This window comes from Rattus norvegicus, chromosome 1 (assembly GCF_036323735.1).
Source record: "Rattus norvegicus strain BN/NHsdMcwi chromosome 1, GRCr8, whole genome shotgun sequence".
NCBI lineage: Eukaryota > Metazoa > Chordata > Mammalia > Rodentia > Muridae > Rattus > Rattus norvegicus.
This window is the reverse complement of record NC_086019.1, coordinates 243,916,745-243,933,611: the sequence shown is the minus strand read 5'-3', so window position 1 is coordinate 243,933,611 and position 16,867 is coordinate 243,916,745. Positions and strand designations below refer to the sequence as shown.

Sequence of the window (16,867 nt, the reverse complement as noted above, 5' to 3'; positions counted from 1 at the left end):
TGCATAACCGCTGTCTTAGTCGGCGTTTCATTGCTGTGAAGAGACGCCGTGACCATGACAACTCTTAGAAAGGAAAACCTTTAACTGGCTTACAGTTTCAGAGGTTTAGCCCATTGTCATCATGGTGGGAGACATGGCCGTGTGCAGGCAGCCATGGTGCTGGAGGAGCCAAGCGTTCTACATATCGATTCGCATGTAGAAGGATACTGTGTCACTGGACGTAGCTTGAGCATCGAAGACTTCAAGGTCTACCCCCACAGTGACTCACTTCCTCCAACGAGACCATACCTACTCCAAGAGGCCATACCTTCTAATAGTGCCACTCTCTATGGGCCATGCATTCAAACGGTCAGTAGAGTCCGTTCCTAGTCAAACCACCACAATGGCTTTTACAGGAACTCAGAAAAAAAAAGGGTTTTACAGCTTCAGTGCCTGGGGAGGATCTGGTCATGTGACATCTCCCCTAAGGATGAATTTTATTGACTGAGAAGCAGTGCTCAGGATAAAAAGGCTCAGGGAAGAAGAACCTGAGATAAACGTAATAATAATAGTCTGAGGTATTTGGGTTTGTCCTGGCCCTGCAGATAGCACAGATTATCAGGCTGTAAACTACGAATATCCCCAGCTTTCTGGGCAGAAACGGGTATACATCTCTTCCCTTGAAAGACAAGGCTGCGTGTTTAATGTTCCTGATTTCCCTAGTGTTTATCTGTGAGCTCCAGGACCTACCTCATGCCTGTTACAACAATGCTATGGTTTTACTGTTGGCAAATATTTTGATTCTACCTCTCATTATCAGTGGGGTTAAATATTTCTCACGCTTGTTTGTAACTTGTATCTTCCTATATTGACTTTTATATTTACTTTTTTTTACACTTTTCTTTTAGGCTTTTGTATATTAAGAATATTGTTGCAAATATTTTTCCAGTTTGTTAACTCAGCTCTTTTAACGATGTGATTTTGAAGTATAGAAATGTAAATAATTTATTTGCATTTATTGTTTTAGTTATATAAATTATATAAACCATCTTCCATCTAGAAATATAATAACATTTTATACATATTAAGCCGCTTTTGGTGTTATTCTTAAATACATAATAGATTATCTGTTCATAAATTAAGATTCTAAGTCAACTTTTACCCAAATAGTTTTTTGGTTGTCCTGTATTTATTAGTTAGTTTTAGATTTATCTTTGGTTTAAATTATGTGTATCTGTGTGTGTCATGTGTGGACCTGTGAACTTGTGAGTACAGGAGCCTATAAATTCCAGGAGAGAGTATCAGACCGCCTGATGTTGAGGTGATTATGAGCCATTCACTATGGGCATTTGGAACTAAACTCAGGTCCTCTGGAAGAGCAGCAAATGTTTTTAATTGCTGATCCACTTTTCCAGCTCCGTGTAATGAATCTTTTTTTTTTTTTCTTTTTCTTTTTTCTTTTTTTCGGAGCTGGGGACCGAACCCAGGGCCTTGCGCTCGCTAGGCAAGCGCTCTTCCGCTGAGCTAAATCCCCAACCCCCGTGTAATGAATCTTAATTCATGAACAGATAATCTATTATGTGTTTAAGAATAACACTAAAAGGGGTTGGGGATTTGGCTCAGTGGGAGGCAAGCGCAAGGCCCTGGGTTCGGTCCCCAGCTCCGGGAAAAAAGAAAAAAAAAAGAATAACACTAAAAATGGCTTAATATGTATAAAATGTTATTATATTTCTAAATAAAATTAAATAAAAATTTCTTCCTATTTATTTGACCCAATTTCTTTTTAATATGTTAAAATAGATATTGGTATATAACTTATATAAGGACATATTTTGGCTGTTTAATTGAGCTGTGATAATTCTTGTGGCTGAACCATGCTAACATGATTCCATCTTCCGCTGTCAGAATGGCTAAGATCAAAAACCCAAGTGACAGCACAGGCTGGGGAGGATGTTGAGCAATGGGGAACACTCCTCCATTGCTGGTGGGAGTGTGAATTTGTATAACTGCTTTGGAAATCAATCTGGAGGTTTCTTAGAAAATTGGAAATTGTTCTACTTCAAAACCTAGCTATACCACTCCTGGGTATATACCCAAAAGATGCTCCAGCATACCACAAGGACACATGCTCCACCATATTCATAGCAGCTTTTTTCATGATAGCCGGAAACTGGAAACAACCTACATGTCCCTCAACTGGCGAATGGATAAAGAAAATGTGGTACATCTGCACAATGGAATACTATCCAGCTATTAAAAACAAGGACATCGACCCGTGGATCCCGGCCCGCAGCAGCTCTCTGCTCCCAGACCCGGTGAGAGAGAGACCCAACCGCCTGGTCAGGTGGGCACTCCTGAGGCTGCAGAGCGGAAGAGACCACCAACACTGCTCACCCCTGCCCACATCCCTGGCCCAAGAGGAAACTGTATAAGGCCTCTGGGCTCCCGTGGGGGAGGGCCCAGGAGCGGCAGGACCCCTGCCAGAGACACCGCCGGACCCTGAAGGAAACAGACCAGATAAACAGTTCTCTGCACCCAAATCCCGTGGGAGGGAGAGCTAAACCTTCAGAGAGGCAGACAAGCCTGGGAAACCAGAAGAGACTGCTCCCTGCACACACATCTCGGACGCCAGAGGAAAAAGCCAAAGACCATCTGGAACCCTGGTGCACTGAAGCTCCCGGAAGGGGCGGCACAGGTCTTCCTGGTTGCTGCCGCTGCAGAGAGCCCCTGGGCAGCACCCCACGAGCGAACCTGAGCCTCGGGACCACAGGTAAGACCAAATTTTCTGCTGCAAGAAAGCTGCCTGGTGAACTCAAGACACAGGCCCACAGGAACAGCTGAAGACATGTAGAGAGGAAAAACTACATGCCCGAAAGCAGAACACTCTGTCCCCATAACTGGCTGAAAGAAAACAGGAAAACAGGTCTACAGCACTCCTGACACACAGGCTTATAGGACAGTCTAGCCACGGTCAGAAATAGCAGAACAAAGTAACACTAGAGATAATCTGATGGCGAGAGGCAAGCGCAGGAACCCAAGCAATAGAAACCAAGACTACATGGCATCATCGGAGCCCAATTCTCCCACCAAAATAAACATGGAATATCCAAACACACCAGAAAAGCAAGATCTAGTTTCAAAATTGTATTTGATCATGATGCTGGAGGACTTCAAGAAAGACGTGGAGAACTCCCTTAGAGAACAAGTAGAAGCCTACAGAGAGGAATCGCAAAAATGCCTGAAAGAATTCCAGGAAAACATAAATAAACAAGTAGAAACCCATAGAGAGGAGACACAAAAATCCCTGAAAGAATTCCAGGAAAACACAATCAAACAGTTGAAGGAATTAAAAATGGAAATAGAAGCAATCAAGAAAGAACACATGGAAACAACCCTGGACAGAGAAAATCAAAAGAAAAGACAAGGAGCTGTAGATACAAGCTTCACCAACAGAATACAAGAGATGGAAGAGAGAATCTCAGGAGCAGAAGATTCCATAGAAATCATTGACTCAACTGTCAAAGATAATGTAAAGCAGAAAAAGCTACTGGTCCAAAACATACAGGAAATCCAGGACTCAATGAGAAGATCAAACCTAAGGATAATAGGTATAGAAGAGAGTGAAGACTCCCAGCTCAAAGGACCAGTAAATATCTTCAACAAAATCATAGAAGAAAACTTCCCTAACCTAAAAAAAGAGATACCCATAGACATACAAGAAGCCTACAGAACTCCAAATAGATTGGACCAGAAAAGAAACACCTCCCGTCACATAATTGTCAAAACACCAAACGCACAAAATAAAGAAAGAATATTAAAAGCAGTAAGGGAAAAAGGTCAAGTAACATATAAAGGGAGACCTATCAGAATCACACCAGACTTCTCGCCAGAAACTATGAAGGCCAGAAGATCCTGGACTGATGTTATACAGACCCTAAGAGAACACAAATGCCAGCCCAGGTTACTGTATCCAGCAAAACTCTCAATTAACATTGATGGAGAAACCAAGATATTCCATGACAAAACCAAATTTACACAATATCTTTCTACAAATCCAGCACTACAAAGGATAATAAATGGTAAAGCCCAACATAAGGAGGCAAGCTATACCCTAGAAGAAGCAAGAAACTAATCGTCTTGGCAACAAAACAAAGAGAATGAAAGCACACAAACATAACCTCACATCCAAATATGAATATAACGGGAAGCAATAATCACTATTCCTTAATATCTCTCAATATCAATGGCCTCAACTCCCCAATAAAAAGACATAGATTAACAAACTGGATACGCAACGAGGACCCTGCATTCTGCTGCCTACAGGAAACACACCTCAGAGACAAAGACAGACACTACCTCAGAGTGAAAGGCTGGAAAACAACTTTCCAAGCAAATGGTCAGAAGAAGCAAGCTGGAGTAGCCATTCTAATATCAAATAAAATCAATTTTCAATTAAAAGTCATCAAAAAAGATAAGGAAGGACACTTCATATTCATCAAAGGAAAAATCAACCAAGATGAACTCTCAATCCTAAATATCTATGCCCCAAATACAAGGGCACCTACATACGGAAAAGAAACCTTACTAAAGCTCAAAACACACATTGCACCTCACACAATAATAGTGGGAGATTTCAACACCCCACTCTCATCAATGGACAGATCATGGAAACAGAAATTAAACAGTGATGTCGACAGACTAAGAGAAGTCATGAGCCAAATGGACTTAACGGATATTTATAGAACATTCTATCCTAAAGCAAAAGGATATACCTTCTTCTCAGCTCCTCATGGTACTTTCTCCAAAATTGACCATATAATTGGTCAAAAAACGGGCCTCAACAGGTACAGAAAGATAGAAATAATCCCATGCGTGCTATCGGACCACCACGGCCTAAAACTGGTCTTCAATAACAATAAGGGAAGAATGCCCACATATACGTGGAAATTGAACAATGCTCTACTCAATGATAACCTGGTCAAGGAAGAAATAAAGAAAGAAATTAAAAACTTTTTAGAATTTAATGAAAATGAAGATACAACATACTCAAACTTATGGGACACAATGAAAGCTGTGCTAAGAGGAAAACTCATAGCGCTGAGTGCCTGCAGAAAGAAACAGGAAAGAGCATATGTCAGCAGCTTGACAGCACACCTAAAAGCTCTAGAACAAAAAGAAGCAAATACACCCAGGAGGAGTAGAAGGCAGGAAATAATCAAACTCAGAGCTGAAATCAACCAAGTAGAAACAAAAAGGACCATAGAAAGAATCAACAGAACCAAAAGTTGGTTCTTTGAGAAAATCAACAAGATAGATAAACCCTTAGCCAGACTAACGAGAGGACACAGAGAGTGCGTCCAAATTAACAAAATCAGAAATGAAAAGGGAGACATAACTACAGATTCGGAGGAAATTCAAATAATCATCAGATCTTACTATAAAAACCTATATTCAACAAAATTTGAAAATCTCCAGGAAATGGACAATTTCCTAGACAGATACCAGGTATCGAAGTTAAATCAGGAACAGATAAACCAGTTAAACAACCCCATAACTCCTAAGGAAATAGAAGCAGTCATTAAAGGTCTCCCAACCAAAAAGAGCCCAGGTCCAGACGGGTTTAGTGCAGAATTCTATCAAACCTTCATAGAAGACCTCATACCAATATTATCCAAACTATTCCACAAAATTGAAACAGATGGATCACTACCGAATTCCTTCTACGAAGCCACAATTACTCTTATACCTAAACCACACAAAGACACAACAAAGAAAGAGAACTTCAGACCAATTTCCCTTATGAATATCGACGCAAAAATACTCAATAAAATTCTGGCAAACCGAATTCAAGAGCACATCAAAACAATCATCCACCATGATCAAGTAGGCTTCATCCCAGGCATGCAGGGATGGTTTAATATACGGAAAACCATCAACGTGATCCATTATATAAACAAACTGAAAGAACAGAACCACATGATCATTTCATTAGATGCTGAGAAAGCATTTGACAAAATTCAACACCCCTTCATGATAAAAGTCCTGGAAAGAATAGGAATTCAAGGCCCATACCTAAACATAGTAAAAGCCATATACAGCAAACCAGTTGCTAACATTAAACTAAATGGAGAGAAACTTGAAGCAATCCCACTAAAATCAGGGACTAGACAAGGCTGCCCACTCTCTCCCTACTTATTCAATATAGTTCTTGAAGTTCTAGCCAGAGCAATCAGACAACAAAAGGAGATCAAAGGGATACAGATCGGAAAAGAAGAGGTCAAAATATCACTATTTGCAGATGACATGATAGTATATTTAAGTGATCCCAAAAGTTCCACCAGAGAACTACTAAAGCTGATAAACAACTTCAGCAAAGTGGCTGGGTATAAAATTAACTCAAATAAATCAGTTGCCTTCCTCTATACAAAAGAGAAACAAGCCGAGAAAGAAATTAGGGAAACGACACCCTTCATAATAGACCCAAATAATATAAAGTACCTCGGTGTGACTTTAACCAAGCAAGTAAAAGATCTGTACAATAAGAACTTCAAGACACTGAGGAAAGAAATTGAAGAAGACCTCAGAAGATGGAAAGATCTCCCATGCTCATGGATTGGCAGGATTAATATAGTAAAAATGGCCATTTTACCAAAAGCAATCTACAGATTCAATGCAATCCCCATCAAAATACCAATCCAATTCTTCAAAGAGTTAGACAGAACAATTTGCAAATTCATCTGGAATAACAAAAAACCCAGGATAGCTAAAGCTATCCTCAACAATAAAAGGACTTCAGGGGGAATCACTATCCCTGAACTCAAGCAGTATTACAGAGCAATAGTGATAAAAACTGCATGGTATTGGTACAGAGACAGACAGATAGACCAATGGAATAGAATTGAAGACCCAGAAATGAACCCACACACCTATGGTCACTTGATTTTTGACAAAGGAGCCAAAACCATCCAATGGAAAAAAGATAGCATTTTCAGCAAATGGTGCTGGTTCAACTGGAGGGCAACATGTAGAAGAATGCAGATCGATCCATGCTTATCACCCTGTACAAAGCTTAAGTCCAAGTGGATCAAGGACCTCCACATCAAACCAGACACACAAACTAATAGAAGAAAAACTAGGGAAGCATCTGGAACACATGGGCACTGGAAAAAATTTCCTGAACAAAACACCAATGGCTTATGCTCTAAGATCAAGAATTGACAAATGGGATCTCATAAAACTGCAAAGCTTCTGTAAGGCAAAGGACACTGTGGTTAGGACAAAACGGCAACCAACAGATTGGGAAAAGATCTTTACCAATCCTACAACAGATAGAGGCCTTATATCCAAAATATACAAAGAACTCAAGAAGTTAGACCGCAGGGAAACAAATAACCCTATTAAAAAATGGGGTTCAGAGCTAAACAAAGAATTCACAGCTGAGGAATGCCGAATGGCTGAGAAACACCTAAAGAAATGTTCAACATCTTTAGTCATAAGGGAAATGCAAATCAAAACAACCCTGAGATTTCACCTCACACCAGTGCGATTGGCTAAGATCAAAAACTCAGGTGACAGCAGATGCTGGCGAGGATGTGGAGAAAGAGGAACACCCCTCCATTGTTGGTGGGGTTGCAGACTGGTAAAACCATTCTGGAAATCAGTCTGGAGGTTCCTCAGAAAATTGGACATTGAACTGCCTGAGGATCCAGCTATACCTCTCTTGGGCATATACCCAAAAGATGCCTCAACATATAAAAGAGACACGTGCTCCACTATGTTCATCGCAGCCTTATTTATAATAGCCAGAAAATGGAAAGAACCCAGATGCCCTTCAACAGAGGAATGGATACAGAAAATGTGGTACATCTACACAATGGAATATTACTCAGCTATCAAAAACAACGAGTTTATGAAATTCGTAGGCAAATGGTTGGAACTGGAAAATATCATCCTGAGTGAGCTAACCCAATCACAGAAAGACATACATGGTATGCACTCATTGATAAGTGGCTATTAGCCCAAATGCTTGAATTACCCTAGATCCCTAGAACAAACGAAACTCAAGACGGATGATCAAAATGTGAATGCTTCACTCCTTCTTTAAATGAGGAAAAAGAATACCCTTGGCACGGAAGGGAGAGGCAAAGATTAAAACAGAGACTGAAGGAACACCCATTCAGAGCCTGCCCCACATGTGGCCCATACATATACAGCCACCCAATTAGACAAGATGGATGAAGCAAAGAAGTGCAGACCGACAGGAGCCGGATGTAGATCGCTCCTGAGAGACACAGCCAGAATACAGCAAATACAGAGGCGAATGCCAGCAGCAAACCACTGAACTGAGAATAGGACCCCCGTTGAAGGAATCAGAGAAAGAACTGGAAGAGCTTGAAGGGGCTCGAGACTCCATATGTACAACAATGCCAAGCAACCAGAGCTTCCAGGGACTAAGCCACTACCTAAAGACTATACATGGACTGACCCTGGACTCTGACCCCATAGGTAGCAATGAATATCCTAGTAAGAGCACCAGTGGAAGGGGAAGCCCTGGGTCCTGCTAAGACTGAACCCCCAGTGAACTAGTGTATGGGGGGAGGGCGGCAATGGGGGGAGGGTTGGGAGGGGAACACCCATAAGGAAGGGGAGGGGGGAGGGGGATGTTTGCCCGGAAACCGGGAAAGGGAATAACACTCGAAATGTATATAAGAAATACTCAAGTTAATAAAAAAAAAAAAAGAAAAAAAAAAAAAAACAAGGACATCATGAATTTTACAGGGAAGTGGACAGATCTTGAGAAAAATCATCCTGAGTGAGGATCTCACTTTCTTTAAGTACTTATCTTTCCAGACCTGTACCTTGCTCTGTTTGCTTATGGCTCCCAAGGTCACCATTCTGTTGTTGTTCATTTCCTATTGTCTCGAACCCCAGTTCCCTGAATGCTCCTGGCTCTCCCAGTCCCAGTGCAGAATACTCTCCCGAGTGTGTTTGTAGCTCTCAAGTTTGGTTATACAGTCATGAACTATCTTGGGTAATGTTTTTTCAGGCTTAGCCAGGCATCGAAGTCATATATTTTGTTATGGGGACACTCAGTCACTGTGCTCTGAACTCACAAGTATATGTGAATTGAGTCACCCGAACCAATACAAAGTGGAAGTTTGTGGCTCTGACCTTTTGGAATTGATGTCTCAGTGCACCAATGCCTGCATTTCCAGTTTCTCCCAGTAGGAGGTGCTGATGCTGTCTATTGTGACCTTGGTTTATCACTCGACTCAGGGTAGAATTAATATTCCTGTCATAAATCTGAGGTAAATGGTGAGCTCTCCAATGTATATAAAACAAAACAACAACAACAAAACCAAATTTCTTATGTCCTGATCTAGCTCATGAACTATTTTTCTATCTATCCCATTGCCTTGGCATCCAAAATAGAGACTAGATATTCACAGCATGTGTTGAATTCTAAATGTGTAACAGGTAGCTCGCAAGTGTGAAACCATATGTACTTAATCAGCCAAACACTGTGTAATAAGAAGCGGAGGATACAGGGAGCGAGGTCTTACTACAGATAATTTATTGTCGGTCCGGGAGACGGGTTTTATGAGAGCCTGTAGAATAAGACAGCGAGTTGGTCACTTTACATCACTCCTGAAAGCATCTGAGATGGATGCCGTCGTGGGGTGGGGGAGAGATGTATTTGGGCCCATGACTTGAAGGTTTTTGTTTATTGAAGGCTGACTCCATCGTGGTGGGACCGGAGCGAGGCAGAACACTGTGGTGATAGAAGGACCCGGTACAGCGAAATTGCTTATGCCCTGGTAACCAGGAAGCAGAGAAAGCAGAAAAGTCTCAAAACAAGATACCCTCCATCACCCTGGAAATGGGCAAAGAGATACCTTGTCAGTAGTGTTGTTAGGGGCAGAGTGGATGGCAGTTCTTTGTTTAGTATAGTTTGATTTCAAGGAAGGTGGCCAAAGCTGTTTTATGCCTAGGACATATAAAAAATATCAAGTCAAATCCAGGCAGTGCAGCATGGGAGGAGGAAGACAGACAGAGACCTGCTGACGGCCATGCCACCCACAGACCTACCCTCCAGTACATGGCACAGAGAGCTGTAGATACCTGCTTGCCAGAGGATGTCACCCGGGGGCTCACCACAGGGAGTCAGCTTTGTGGTCAGCCTGCAGTGGGAGCCACCACAATGTGCAATATGTGGTGGACAGGTGGAAGAGGAAGGAAAATGGAGACTCGAGGGGAGAGAGGAGCAGCCCGTTGTAAGTGGCCAGTCCTACCACCTGGGGTCATGATGAGGCCCCAGCCTGAGTTGCCACTGAGGGCCATGTCTGGGTCTGGGGCTACACAGAAGCAGAAGTTGGTGTTGATGTCCGTGGTTCATATTACCACTAGGGAACATAGGGACATCCCCGGTTGGGGCAGCTGCTGTGGCCCAGGTGGACGTCCAGGTGGACCCATGCAGAGCTGGCCCTGCTTCTCACTGGCTGTTGTGCTCTGGAGAGTTGGGCCTACCTGTCACAGGTGGCACTGGGCCCTGCACCTCACCCAGACAACACAGCTGACCCTGGTGATGGAGGTGTGAGTCAATACCCCTCCCCATGAGTATAGGAGAGCTGACCCTGGGGTCATGAGAGTGGGTGAGCTGGCCCTACACCTCACCTGTGCAGCACAGTAGAGCTCACCCTAGTGGAGGTGGCTCAGGTGAGCTGGGAAAAAGTGAAGGAGAGCTGGCCCTCGTCTGCCATGAGGTGGCATGGGCTGGGATCATGAGGAAGGGTGAGTTGGCTCTTTCTCTCACTGGGTGAAGCACTAGGGAGAGTGGGCCTCACACCTTGACTGGGCAGCACAGCGAAGCCGACTCTGGAGGCAGGGGTGCAGGTGAGTTGGCCTGGAGGGCGTGAGAGCTGACCCTGCATGGGTGGTACTGGGTGTCCTAGCTGGGACAGTGCTGGAGAACTCGCCCTGGTGGTGCTGATAAGGGAGAGTGGGGGCTCTGACCAGCTTAGCTACCACCCAGGCCCAGATCCAAAGCTCTGAGTTGACTCACCCAAAAATCCGTTATCTATGGATGGTTGGGACACATGCAAAGGCCAGGACTGCTGATCCAAAGCTGCCAGATCTCTATGACACAGGCCAACACAGGATAACTGGGAGGAGGCCCGGTGAGGATCCAATATTGATGGTGTCACAGAAGCCAGAGATCTCTAACCAGAACAATGACTCAGCGCAACGAACAGAGGGATATATATTCTGGGACACCCTCCAGCTTCCGTGATGAGAGGCTTTCTGTGCTTTGGGTTTTTTTTGCTTATTTTTTGTTGTTGTTGTTTGCTTATTTGTGCATTTTTTATTTTTTGGGGGGGGTTGCAAGGACGAAGGGTGGATATGAAGGGACAGGGGGCTGAGAAGAACTGGGGTGCATAATGTAAAACTCATAAAAAAATCAATAAAAAGTTAAAAGAAAAAAAAAGATACCTTCCAAATTGATGCTCCCGGCAACCTATAGGCCTCATCTAAAAGCCAGGAGAGGTTAACACACTTAACATTCAATCATCTTCAACGGCGCCCTCAACCACGGCCAAGCCTCCTACACAGGATCCTTTTCGTATGGGTCTTGCTTCACACACGGACCATCACAAGAGCAGAAGAAAAGCCCCGTGAGGTAGGAAGAGCCCAGCGAGCTCAGATTACGTCCAAACAGGGTGATGCAGGAGTTTCATGGAGGTGACAGGACAGGTGCGCTGAGACTTCAGGGATGAGGATTCGGGAAAGCAGCAGGAACCGAGAGAGCCTGGTGTGATCTGGTTAAGACAGAGGGGAGGCGGGAAGTAAGCCTGGGAAGACGGCAGGCTGACGGGCAAAGTCTAAAGTAAAAGCTCGGACTTCGTTTTAGCCTTCGCCTTAAACATCTGACTTTGCAGAGATGTATTTGCTCTGTCCGAAAGTCCTCGGGAGGTCAGAACCGGGAGCCACATTGGAATTTTTCTCAAGCTGTTTCAAGGAGAGCCAGCTCTCCACTTTGGTGTCCACGGACGGCGAACAACAGACGTGACAGCTACTTGCAAACAAAAAGCAAAGAGCAGTTGAAATCTTTGTCCAAACAAAGAAAACAGTGAAAATAATGCCAAGGGAAAAACAAGGAGCTGTACTGACCTACGGTTTGACTTTAGATTGGGATAGCCCAATGCTATGTCACTTGAACGGCGTGAGGATAGAAACCAGAGCCATTCACAAACTACGGCCTTCTTGACCAAATGTTATATTGAAAACAGTGGTTAATGGCAGCTCACTAGGATAGCTTTGTACACACGGTTTTTACGTAGTCACTTTATTCTAGAGAGTCACAGGACTTTTTTTTTTTTTCAGAGCTGGGGACCGAACCCAGGGCCTTGCGCTTGCTAGGCAAGCGCTCTACCACTGAGCTAAATCCCCAACCCCTCACAGGACGTTTTTAAGCTCTTTGTTTTCAACTTAATCTTAAATTCTCTGGAATTGCTAGGAAGCAATGAACAAAAGCAATGAAAAAATTCTGAGGAGTAAGGACATAGTGGAAGTGGAGAAATTAAAGATGGACTTGGTAAATAGGCTAGGCTGTTCCTCTAACTGCTGGGTCAAATGATATCATAGGAGACATGATAGAAAGATAGAAAGGGGGTGGGTGTGGGGGGAGTGGGTGTGTGTGGGGAAGGCCTGGAATATTTGAAGGACTTTGGAGTTTCCGTGATTAGTGTAATTAGTCTCATTAAAACATGGATACATGAGATAATTGTCCCTTATATTAAATGCTCCAAGGTGTGGTGACAAATAGGGCATTTACGCTTTGTCACTTACTGCTCATTTCTTCTTGGGAACTCTAAGAGGAGTCCATCGTTTACAGTCTTGTCATTTGTTCCCCCGCCTCCCCGTGGCTAGATGAAAACGTCATGGAGGATAACAATAGATCATTTGTCTCACACATTTATTCATCAATTGCATGTGTGATTGTTGTGCCCTGACATTAATGGTCAAGCAAGAAGATAAGCCATTATATAAATCACAAACCCTGGAAGGCCATGAAGAATGGGTTGCTCCGTCTGAAGCATGGGCAGGAAAGGTCAGAAAGCGAATGGACGTCCAGGAAGTTCCATGGGTGCAGAACAGGCAACTTATGTCTATATCTTGTGTCTGCTTTAATGCAGACTCTGTCTCTTGTTTTGTGGCAGTCTGTAAGGATAAAGGGTACTTTCTTGGTTGATTTCTAAGAGCAGGTGGGAAAAGAAATTCATTGGATAGAAGTGTGCTGTGTTCTAAGGTCTCAGAAAAACAGAAAAGGGTCACGATGACTTTTTAGAGGTCACTGTCCCATATTGGAGAAGATCTATAGTATGATGTAATCCTTAGCAATAGAGCATGTGTATGAGTGCGCAGAAGGTGAGTGGGGCTGGTGATTTTCTTTTTCTTCCTCCCTGGAATCCCTGTGAGAACCCCCTCTGATCTCTTAGTTTAGACAGGGCTTTTTGTCATCCTTTGGATCAGGCAAAGGTAAGTATCATTATGAATGGAAGGACCAGACTGTTGAGAAATTTCACAGCTCTGTACAATTTTGTAAAAGAAGAATGAAATTGTGTCCTCTAACAGCTGGAGCTTCTACTAATGCACGCGGTGACTCTGCGGAAAAAAAAAAAAGGGCTTAAAACCACAGGGACTTAATCTAGCTCTTGGTTGACAGCCCAAACGCATGCTAACCAAAAGTTCAAAGTTCTTAAGTCTGTGAGATGTACCCATCAGGAAACGGGTCACAATACTCTGCTTTAGATTCCTTCCCAGCCCTCCAGAAACACACATTCTTATTTTTAGCAGGAGCAAGCACTATGTTAAATACCAGCATAGAAATCTCACCTTGGCTGTGTAGATGTAGGCAAGGTGAGGTCTTTGATTTTCCGCCCTTTCTCTGTCCTTCTGGACACTTTCAGCCAGATTTGATCACAGCTAATAAACCACCAGATGAACTAGAATTACCTTGAAACCAAACACAGCTCTTTATGTTAGGCAATCTGTTATCTAGGTGACTTTTTAAAGTGCCTGGACAATGTTAGCTCAAAGTGAGATTCCAAACTCATTAGTCAAATCTTAAACCAGATGAACACAATTCAATTTTTAAAACACTTGTCACAATAACCAATAGCAATTGTTTTTCTAAGGGAGGCAACAGGAAATGACTAGAGTAAAGATATTCTGCCTCTGAGGAAGAGGTCAGATAAAATAGGGGGTTTTGATTTCTTTATATTTCTAGACCTTTCTAGACAGAAATGACCTGTCCATTTTGTGGAAATGGAGCCATAGTCTGGGATTAGTAAAAATTAGACTTACGTACTGTCTGGGATTCTGACACGTCATGTGAGCAGAATCAACAGGCTTGAGTGACACATTCAAGCTGTGAAGTGCTACATCTGGTTAGCTTGGCTGGTCCTGATTTCCTCCCCGTGTCCTGATTGGCTACCAATTATGTTATATCTCCAATATTCTGTCATGTGGCCTTGTTGACATTATGAGAGATGGTGTATTCCTGATCCATTGATGCTGGCTTTGCCACATGACTTGTCTTGACTAGTGGAATGTTTTTGTAGAGACAGATCAGGAATGAAAACAAAATTTCCACACTTTATCAACTAGGTCATGACTTACTGTATACAAGCATCTGGAGCATAGCTACCGAGGACCTGTGGCACCCTGACTACATGGCTAGTGTCAAAAAGACATGTAGTATACTATTTACTACTTAATGAGATAGTGAGATACCTGCCTATCTAGATATGAATCTTTGAGCAAATGGCCCATAAGATAAAGTATTTTCTTGACTTTCATGGTCCTGCTTCCTCTTAATGGTGTCATCTCTCTCTCTGGGATTTGGCTTTTCTCTTTTCCAATGAATGTCAATAAACTCTCTTTGTCATCTCATGCCCATGTTGCCATCTACATCTCTGTCCTCACATTTGTTCAGGGACATAAGAATCTAGAAATCCCAGTGAGTGTCCATCTTTATATACTTATAGCTAACAGTCAAGTGGATGGATATTAAAGCAGATACTAGGGTAGATGATAAATGGTGCTGAGGGGGACTAAAGGTAATACTGGCTGAGGATCTACAACATTCCAACTCCCCACAATCAGGAAGTACTAGTCAACCAGTTTGAGTGTCTGTAGAATCTTAAAGGTTTTTCTTCTTACTTTTATTTTATGTGTATGGATGTTTTTGTCTGAACGTATGCTTGTGCATAACTTGCCAAGGCCAGAAGACGGTGTTGAATCCCAAAGAATTAGAGTTATAGATGGTTGCGAGCTGCTGTGTGGGTGCTGGAAGCTGAATCTGGGTCCTTTGCTCTTGCCTGCTAAGCCATGTCAGCCCTACCTGGAGAATCTGTGTCGTAGAGGTATTACTTGACAACATAAGAACAAGATAATTTATTTCCCGTTCATGGCTGGCCATTGTTGAATTAGTTGGACTATAGCCCCTTCTGTCTGTCTGTCTGTCTGTCTGTCTGTCTGTCTGCCCGTCTGTCTGTCTGTCTATCTTATTCATTCCATAAGCTCTATGACTCTAGAGGACACTGAAGAGGAGACTTAAGTGTTCTTTGAAAAGTCAGTTGTGTGGGATGGTGTTTTGCTGTGACAAACACTGTGAAGGAGTGTTTTCCTGAAGCAGACAGGTGAAAGGACGTTCTGCTAAAGCAAGCACGTGAAAGGACACGTGGTGAAGGATTCTTCGCTAACCACATGTATTGTCCCTCGCGCGACCTCACCAGCAAGAAAACACGCGGGGACATAGGAATCCTAGCTGCGACCAAACTTCATTAATATCTTTTTTTTTTTTTTTTTTTTGGTTCTTTTTTTCGGAGCTGGGGACTGAACCCAGGGCCTTACGCTTCCTAGGCAAGCACTTTACCACTGAGCTAAATCCCCAACCCCACTTTATTAATATCTTAAGGAGAAGCCCCCGCGCGCCCGCATGGCGCGGCTATATACACCCTAGCGCGGCGCATCCACACCTGATTGGTCGCTTACCCATGATCTCATAAGGCATGCCCTGGAATGGGCAAAGACCTGGCACGAAGGCACTCTTGCACATGCGCACACAGTTAACTTCCTGAAAGGAAGTCGGCTGGTGCGGCGGAGGCCAGCGCCATCTTGTAATGGCGGAGGCTATCCTGGCCTTCCATGTGGGGCGCAGTGGAAGCCAGCGCCATCTAGTGGTGGCGAGTGTTATTGCGGCCCTCTACAGTGTATACATTGGTCCACCTTACATTGTGTAGTTGAGCTCCTTTTGTTGGGATGCCATAGAAAGAAATGCACCAAAGACTTCTGGGGGTGTGCTACCTCCACCCCCAACCCTTCATCCTCCACTGCTTCTGAGGACTCAGGCCAATTGGCAGAGTGATGTCAGCTGATACAGATTTACATGGAGTTTTGCTAAGACAGACTCAGGTGCTGAGGCAAGACCCATGGAGGACATGTGATGTTTGGAGGGAGTGTAAATAAGACTCCACGGATTCTGAGAGGGGCTTGCTGGAAGAGCTAGTTCTGCAGTGCTGCTTGGTCTTGAGTCTTCACTGAGAGAGGCAGGGCAAAGCACTCCAGATATCCCTGCTGGTCCTGATCCCTCCTGCTGCCTCGTGCCGACTTGGCTGAGGCCTGGCTGCTCCTGCTAAGTCATGCCACCGCTGCTGCTGTCCAACTCTACTGAACTGGACTGCTGGTGTATCCATGAAGTGCTTGTGAGTGGATCGAGCTGCCATTGCCGACCTGTGAACTGAACTGCTCATTTCCTGACAATGCAGATGAGATTTGCTCCAAAGAATCATTTCTAAACAGGTCCACTACCCCCCATCCTTTTTTC

The 16,867-nt window shown here is 43.6% G+C and overlaps 1 long non-coding RNA gene across 3 annotated transcripts; it reads right to left on the bottom strand.

Moving 5' to 3' along the window:
* Positions 1–9,532: 9,532 nt before the first annotated feature.
* On the bottom strand, positions 9,533–14,044 carry LOC102553702 (uncharacterized). 3 transcript variants are annotated; one of them, XR_010063253.1, is made up of 6 exons: positions 13,873–14,037; positions 13,036–13,197; positions 11,470–11,795; positions 11,042–11,198; positions 9,876–9,967; positions 9,533–9,751 (listed from the first exon to the last, which is right to left on the bottom strand). It is a non-coding gene; the product is annotated as an uncharacterized LOC102553702 (long non-coding RNA). The 3 variants fall into 3 exon arrangements; XR_005499662.2 differs by having other exon boundaries at positions 11,042–12,049; positions 13,873–14,044; XR_005499663.2 differs by lacking the exon at positions 11,042–11,198 and having other exon boundaries at positions 11,470–12,049; positions 13,873–14,034.
* Between the last annotated feature and the right edge of the window lie 2,823 nt (positions 14,045–16,867).